We start from the raw sequence: 9,206 nt of genomic DNA, 5'->3' as shown, positions 1-9,206 counted from the left end.
AAGTGTTACTATACGATAAAACATGTATGTGCTTATTGAAAGACACTCATGTCGACAGCAATAGCCTAATGTATATTTATATTCTCAAGTATCAAATTATTCCTGAAGTTCTCAGTTGTAATTATGAATTGAAGGGCTGTTCAAAGTTTGCAGCTGATAATTATGGTCATTCTTATAACATGGAAGGCAGTATTATCCACCTCAGTACTCGGGGAACACACTGAAACCACCAATGACGCATTTCAACTTTAAACACTTATTTTCTTATTAATAATGCATCACTGTATAAAGGTCTGCTTTTATTTGTGTACACTCACAATGAAAACGAAACATTGTGCTTTTGTAAAATAAAGAAAACAAACAGGATGTGGCTTTCTGCCATTTGAGTTTCATTTCTGTGAACAAATTAAGCGTTTCATTGTATATATATAATGTATAATATATAAATAAAATAAAATCTCAGAATATATTCTTCCCACAGAATGTTTATGACTTTCATTCATGTTGCACAGAAGGAAGAAAGGCATATGGGTTTGGATAATTAAAACCATAAAATACATTATCATTATTTGAAATAAAATGAACTTTAGCTGAAATAATAAAATAAAATAAACAATTTTATTTCAGCTATAATTGCCACAACATCTTATTAAAAAAAAAAAAACCTACAAACTTAATAAACTAAAACTAAAAAAATAAAACTAAATTGTAACTATAAAAAAAAAACTTTATAGACATGTTTATTTGTAATAATAATAACAAAATTACTTTAAATACAATAGGAACTAAACTAAACTAAATTTTGAATAAATACAAAAAGTATAAAACTAAAATCTAATTCTAAATATTAACAAAAACTATATTATATCAGTGGTACAAAAATAAAACTGGTTGCTGTCATGGTTTACAAATGGCATTCAGAGTCATTATTATTAATTTTATTTTTTTTTTTTTACAAAATAATAAACCGTACAGAAGTGAAATGGTAAAGAAACTGTGATTACGATAAACCTTGCAAACTGGTTCAACACTGCAAAAAATCTCTGCAGTGAACACAAAACTCAATTTCAAAGGCATGTTATAACATCAAATATGAAGCAGCTTTTCCTACGAACACAGACAAAAAGGGACAGAAATCACCCAGCCTACAAGCTTTTGTTGTCACATCAACTATGGTGCACATTTTCCTGTTAAAGAGGCTAAAAGAGAAAATCACATGTCAGTCAGGTGACAGAAATACTTCTAGTGCTTCACACTCGGACCGTGAACCGAGAGTTGTCTGTACCGGCCTCAAGAATCGCAAACTATGGCCATGTAAATTAGCTGTAACACGGCTATATATATATATTTAGTCTAAAATCAATTTTAAATATATGCTAAATATATGAAGTGAAGTGAAATTAAATATATTTTTGAAATCAGAAATGTATTAACTATTAACCTTCATATACCAAAATATATTTCAATTAAAAAAAAAATAATAATAAATAAATAAACTGTCAGTAACCTAATGTTGATAAAATAGCCTACTGGAGGTCAAAAATAGATTTATTATTATTTAATAATGTATGCATGTATGAAAAAAAAACACAATGTGTATAGTATGTTCTTTGATGATTTTTCTTTAAATGTCACGTATGAATGCATTTATTTATGTACATATATGAAGGGCAAAATATATTAAATGCTTTATTATTATTTTTTTTAATTTAAAATTTAAAATCTATTAAAAAAATTTACAAAAAATTACAAAAAAAAGTATATTGAAGGAAAATATATTTACGTAAATAAATTTTAAAACTTTTTTTAATATTTTGAAATATATTTAAAATTATATTTGAAAATTTTATTTTATTTTTTATTTGTATTTATTTATTTATTTATTTTCTGCTCTATGGGATTGCATTTTTGTCCATTCCTCTTGCCAAAATCGCAGTTTAATTAAACTGCTCAAACTCTGTAAGTTCACATAGGGACCATTAGTGAACGCTAATTTTCAAGTCTTGCCACAGATTCTCAATCAGAATGAGGTCTGGCTTTTGACTGGGCCTTTCTGAGACATTTGGGTTGTTGTGTAGCTTTGGCAGCTTTGAACTTTAACACTAGTCTCAAATCTTTTGCAGGCTGAAATAGGTTTTCTTAAGAATTGCCCATTTGGCTTCATCCGTCTTCCGAGGATGTGCTACCATCATGTTTCAGTGTGGGGATAAAGATTTTTCTGCATTTGGCAGATGCTTTTATCCGAAATAACTTTGGATTCGAACCCATGAATTCAGCATCTCTAGCATAACACTCCACTGTTGAATTTAATAGAATCTGTTCTCTTTGCTTTCGTGTATTGTTTAAAGGCATTATAAAAACTAATATTTATTAATGTTACAATTAACAAATTAGTAGATCTATATAAATGTAATTTACTCCTGTGATTAAAAGCTGAATTTTCAGCATCATTACTCCAGTCTTCAGTGTTACATGATCCTTCAGAAATCATTCTAATATTCTAATCATTATAATATCTAATAATAAATAATATTCTCAAGAATAAATAAATGAATGGATACATTTATGTATTTATTTATTTGAAAGGAATCATTTTATTCACAGATTTTGCACTCACATCTTTGTACCATGTTTTACCCTAAATGTTACATATTAGTACCTCAAAGCTACATATTAGGACTTTAAAAGTACATATTAGTACCCTTTGAAAGGGTACCGGCCCAGTGACAGCTTTTGTACCATTTTGTGAGAGTTTATATAGTCTGCTGGGTTGGGATCTGATAAACCCATAATAAATCGATTTCTTAGTAATTCATCTTTATCTTCTAGGTGTCATCTCTATACTTTAACCTGGAAAACAACTCGCAAATGAAAAGCGGTACCCTCAAGACTGCAACTGGACGTCACTAATGGAGTTCAATGTGGGAAAGATTTGGTGATTTTGAGGGCCAAAGCTCCAGGTCGCCTACAACATTTCCGGTTAGATTAATGTAGGATCCAGTCTAATTAATTTGATGTATATATCCTTGCTTTTGTTCTTGAACTGGGGGCCAAACTTATGTTTTTATTTCACAGCAAACAGGTAGAAGAGTACAGAAGTAAAAGTGCAAGTGCAATAAACACGACAAACTTGACAAAAACAAATAGTCCACTAGCAAAAACACTAACCAATGGGGTTTGAACAGTGGCGGCTCGTCGGGGGAGGCAGGGGAGGCACAGCTTCCCCATAATTTTGAGGTGAAAATGGGAGGAGGACGATTTAATGTCAATAAAATTCACAATTCATTTCAGTTCATGTCTCAGAATGTGTATTTTTTGTTTGTAATTTCACAGTTGTAATATCATAATGTGAAAGCGCCGCTTTTCTATCGCGAATGTGCCGAATCTGCTGATGTAATTACAACCGCTAGGTGATAGAGAAGGGGAGGGGGCTGAGCTCCCGTGCCTCCGTAGGTAAAAAAAAATAGCCAATCACCATCGAGTGTTCACTTTCTGAATATTTGATTGGCAACAGATTTACCAAGCTGTCATTCAAACAGTATATACTCAAATTTAGGGAAAACAGCCTAAGCTGGATATAGGCTACAGCAGTCGGCTTAATTAAATGGCGCAACAGGCAGCTCTCTTTTAACACAGACTTTTAAATAGGGATGGATGTTTGCTTCAAGTGATAGGCCAGGTAAGTGAAATTATATTATCATGCTGTATGTATGGCGTTTTCTTTACGTTTTCTGACTAAAAGCAACCAAAAAGCCATTTTAAAGTGGTTTAGCAAATAATATAATAATAATAATTGGCAGGGATCCCAGACCAATACAATTAGTGTGCCTCCTCTATTTTAAAACCCACGAACCGTCACTGGGTTTGAAGGGTATATTATAACATTAAATATGATGCATTTTCCTTTTGAGGAGGAAAAAAGAGAAAATACACAGCATGACCTAAAAGAGCATGTTATAACATTTCCTATTCACGATGCATGGAAAAAACGAACAAAAAATTTACTTTTTTAGTCCTTGTCAGACATATATGAGGTAACTGTTACTGTATTTATTTAACTTTGCTAATTGTGCAGAAAATATTAAATATGAGCATAATCTGATATTAGGAGAAGCTCACTAAAATGTTAGGTGAAACATAATAGTTGAAATCGGCAAGCCTGCCATTCTATATTGCACTGTTGAATTACAAAGATGGACAATTCTTGAACTCGCGTTTTGCCATTTTATTTGAATTTAGTCTCTTGTCTGTCCCAGAAAAATAAATAAATATAAATATAAATATAAATATAAATAAATAAATAAACGAATAAATAAATAAATCAATAATACTACAATTTCCACCCTTCACTCTCCTGTAATACCAAAATTAGGTGCTTGTGTACTTTTTTTTTTTATCTAAGCAAAAGAAAACACATTCGTTACTTCTCTCAAATGTGTGAAACAAATTTGCAATTTGTAATGAATTTCATAAAGGTTTTTAAAGGCTTTTCCTAGTTCAACAAGTCTTAAAAACTGTATTAAGTTCAGGGTTGAAGACCATACATCATCTTTTCAGTAAAGCGCTCTGAGCAACCGCAGAAAAACGCTTGAGAAAAATATTCTCATCAGCCAATGTTTGCTTGAGACACTTGAAGAAACGACCTACAGGGTTGACTTGAGCCCCTGAAGACAAATGCACTGGATTTTTACCCACATTGTAATATTCCACATGCATTTTCAACTAGATAAGCCATACATTTCATTTTTAACAAACTATTAATGTAATCTATTACTATTTGATGTATTTGCCCAATTAATGTGGTTTGATTTATTACAGATCTAATTTGAGATTTGATTATTTGATTTTTTTTTTAGCCTGGAGCCTTCACCTGATCTGTACATGTTAGTACACATGAGATGAAGTACTATTGATTTATTTAGACTTAAAAACTATTTTAAAAATATCTTTAGCATCAGCAATCTTGATGGCTTCATCGATATTCATGGTGCACATGCTGCTCACTTCATCTGTTTCTCTGTGCCCTGAAACACCAGAGTGAAATAAAATCAGGCATTTAACCGATTCTGTGATTCACTACTGTTGCACCCAAGGAGTTTACTGCCCCTATTGGCAGAAGGCCTTGTTTCGTCTACGTTTTCTACTTCACATCATCAGCACTGTGAACAATATCTCTCCGTCTCTGCATACGGCATCAGCAAGTCACGTTCTGGACTGTTTTTTCGCCTCCCTGCACTGCTCCCGTTCCCCAGTGCAATCCTCCCATGATAACGGACGCGTCTAACCGCTGACATCTTGACAAAGTATTCTTTTGTAAGTCAAGGAAAAAAGATTAACCCTGACTGCAGTATTAACCCCAGCAGGAGGTCTTAACTAATTTGCATTCTCCTGTTTCAGTCATCCCTTTATGTTCACAGCTAGCTGAATCCTTGGGGAGCCAAATCCCCACAGTTACACAAAATGAACACTGAGATGCATACGTGCATATGTCCCTGTAGTGGTTTTCTCATTGCACATTTCACTAAATTCTCAGCTATGCATTTGATCATTTGAATGAATTATTTGAATTTATTTTGCTCTTATACGTGACCCTGGAGCACAAAAGCAGTCTTAAGTCGCTCGGGTATATTTGTAGCAATAGCCAAAAAATACATTGTATGGGTCAAAATTATCAATTTTTCTTTTATGCCAAAAATCTTCAGGATATTAAGTAAAGATCATGTTTCATGGAGATATTTTGTAAATTTATTACCGTAAATAGGCTATATCAAAACTTAATTTTTGATTAGTAATATGCATTGCTATGAACTTCATTTGGACAACTTTAAAGGCGATTTTCTCAATATTTAGATTTTTTTGCACCCTCAGATTCCAGATATTCAAATAGTTGTATCTCGGCCAAATAGTGTCCTATCCTAACAAACCACACATCAATGGAAATGATGTGTGTATTTATTCAGCTTTCAGATGAGTATAAATCTCAATTTCGAAAAATTGACCCTTATGACTGGTTTTGTGGTCCAGGGTCACATATGTATAGTTTGTATTTAGTAACCCTGATTTCCATACTTGTGTCAAATTGTATTTATTTATTGTCTGTCTGTCTATCTGACATCTTTATATGCAATTACATTTAGGTAATATCATGTTCTGGTTTAAATGTATATTTACAAAGTCAAATATGTATTTGATTTAAGCGATTTCACTGTATAATTCACCTACATTGTACCCCTCAAATAAAATATTTTGAATAACAATAATAATAAGAAGAATTTATTAAGAATTTAATGTCCACAAGGGGAAGTTTAATGAGATTTACTGGGCTGGGGTAGTGATTTATCTATGTTTTATAAGGTTTTAAATGTATGAATATGAAAATGAAAAGGTCAAAGTTGTGCTAAAGTTGTGTTCATAGCGGTTTTTTATTGTGTTTTTTTCTCTCACATTGAGTGATCAGAGCAAAACAAATTACTGACAGACTGCTACAGGACAATTTTTTTTTTCTTTAATTCTGTCTCTATCATCCTGTCCTTATTATTCTTGTTGCCCTTGGTATGTTTTGTCTTTATTATTTTATTATCTCTCCCATTGTTTTGTCAGGTCACAATATTTCAGTTCAAACAGATCAAATCTGCACTGACAGGGTCAATTCATGCTAATTTATACCAAAGAAGAGAGAAAGAGAGAAATGGCTCAGAATGTAAATTAAACCAAATGCTGGTTCAGTCTTGAAAATTACATTTACTAAACTGTTTTATTTCTACATGTTACGGAACGTTTCAACAGCACTTCATATTTTTTAAACATAATTTACACACTGATAGAGACTGCATTGATTAAAACTGGCCTGACCTAACCTGATAAAATTATGGGCCCTATCATACACCCGGCGCAATGCGGCGCAAGGCGCAGCGCAAGTGTTTTTGCTAGTTGCAGCCCGACGCAGTTTTTATTTTCCCATCCTGCGCCGCATTGTTTAAATAGCAAATGCATTTGCGCCCATGGGGCCCTATTTTAACGATCTAAGCGCATGGTCTAAAGCGCACGGCGCAGGTGCACTCAGGGTGTATCCGAATCCACTTTTGCTAGTTTAACGACGGGAAAACGGTCGGCACGCCCGGGCGCATGGTCTAAACGGGTTGTCCCTATTCTCTTAATGAGTAAATTGGTGTTTTTTGGGCGTAACGTGCAATAAACCAATCAGAGTCTCATCTCCCATCCCCTTTAAAAGCCAGTTGCGTTTACATGGCGGAATGTAATTTTTCATTTTTAAAAATGTTTGTGTGCTGCTGTGTGTGTACACCCTGTGTGTGTAACAAGTACAACATGTTCCTGGATCAACATCCTTGTTGATCCTGGAACAACATTCCAATCAACCGATCAGAATAGAGATATAAGTTTTCAGGGAATGTCAGTTTTAGGCTTACAATCAGGATTAGGTGCTTCTACACTCTTGTTAATCAGCTATCATTTCCCACTGATTTTAGGAATAAATTATGGGTAGGGTTAGGTTTAGGGGTAGGGATTGGGATTGGGTTAAGTCTATATTTTTGGACATTAATGTTGATCCAGGATCATCAAAAGATGTTGATCAAGGAACATGTCTTACTTGGCAAAATCACGGCGACCGCACCCGCCTATAGGCGCATATTACTAACGCGCTCATTAAATAACAAAGAAAAAATATTGCGCCAGACTTTAGGCCAGGTTTGAGTTGGTCTATTGAGTTTCAGTTCCTCAAAATAGCAACGCGCCAACAATGTGCCTGAACACACCTCTTTTTTAGACCAGCACGCTTATGGGCGCACAAATGGGCGCAAATGCACTTGCTATTTAAACAACGCGGTGCATGATGGGAAAATGAGAACTGCGTCGGGCTGAAACTAGCAAAAACACTTGCGCCGTGCCTTGCGCCGCATTGCGCCAGGTGTATGATAGGGCCCCATTTGTGTGCCCATGGGCGTGCTGGTCTAAAAAAGAGGTGTGTTCAGGCGCATTGCTAGCGCGTTGCTATTTTGAGGAACTGAAAATGGACTGCGCGCAATATTTTTTCTTTGTTATTTAAAGAGCGCGTTAGTAATATGCGCCTATAGTCGGGCACACAACGCGCGTACACTTTGCTTATTACACACACAGGGACGCGCAGCAGCACACAAACATTAAAAAAAAAATGAAAAATTACATTCCGCCATGTAAATAGCGAACCCGCCATGGCGTGAGCGCAACTGGCTTTTAAAGGGGATGGGAGATGAGACTCTGATTGGTTTATTGCACGTTATGCCCAAAAAACACCCATTACTCATTAAGAGAATAGGGACAACCCATTTAGACCGTGAGCCCGGGCGCGCCGACCGTTTTCCCGTCGTTAAACTAGCAAAAGTGGATTTGGACAGGCCCTGAGTGCACCTGTGCCGTGCGCTTTAGACCATGCGCTTAGATCGTTAAAATAGGGCCCTAAGAATTAAAGATTTATGACATACTGCATTGATCTACTGCCTTTCCTTCCACTGTTCTCACATGTCTATTCATCTCAAATCTCTAGTGATTCAGTGAGAAAATAAAAATAAATAAATAACACGCTTGGAATAATGAAGGACCATGCTCTTGATTACACTTAGAGGATTGATAAACCCGTTGAAAATGTTTATTGATTTTACAATTACAGGGTCAGCTGATTGATGTGGCATTCAAGTAATGCTTTATCACACATTAAAAAGAGACATATAGAGAGTAAATGAAGCACTGTGATGTGTCTTCATCCAATGTTTGTTCTCAAAGCATAGTCTCTTAAATGTGATGCACACACAACATACTGTAAGTGTGCTTGCTTAAGTGTATGGCTATATATGCACTATAAGATTGCTCTGTTCATTTGAGCATCCCAACCAACCCTATGAGGCCTATAATTGTCTGTTAACGTTCTCGTTCACTTCAATGCTGCTCAACTTGTACAGAATTCTCGAAAGTAAGCAACCTACATTTTACCATTCTTGCTCATAGGCACGGGCGTTATATTATTATATAAATGTTATACTTTTATATACTGTACTGTTTCTTAAAGCATACAATTGACAATTTAACAAGACAAGTCAGCTCACACTGAGAGAAATGTAATAAACTGAAGGAATTTAAGCATCATCTCTTGTGAAAAGATGTGTGTTTAGCTGTATTGAATGTGCACTTCAAATATTAAGTATTTATATATT

Source organism: Sinocyclocheilus rhinocerous, unplaced genomic scaffold (assembly GCF_001515625.1).
Source record: "Sinocyclocheilus rhinocerous isolate Xijiao unplaced genomic scaffold, SAMN03320098_v1.1 scaffold336, whole genome shotgun sequence".
Classification (NCBI taxonomy): Eukaryota; Metazoa; Chordata; class Actinopteri; order Cypriniformes; family Cyprinidae; genus Sinocyclocheilus; species Sinocyclocheilus rhinocerous.
Note: the sequence above shows the minus strand (reverse complement) of the source record.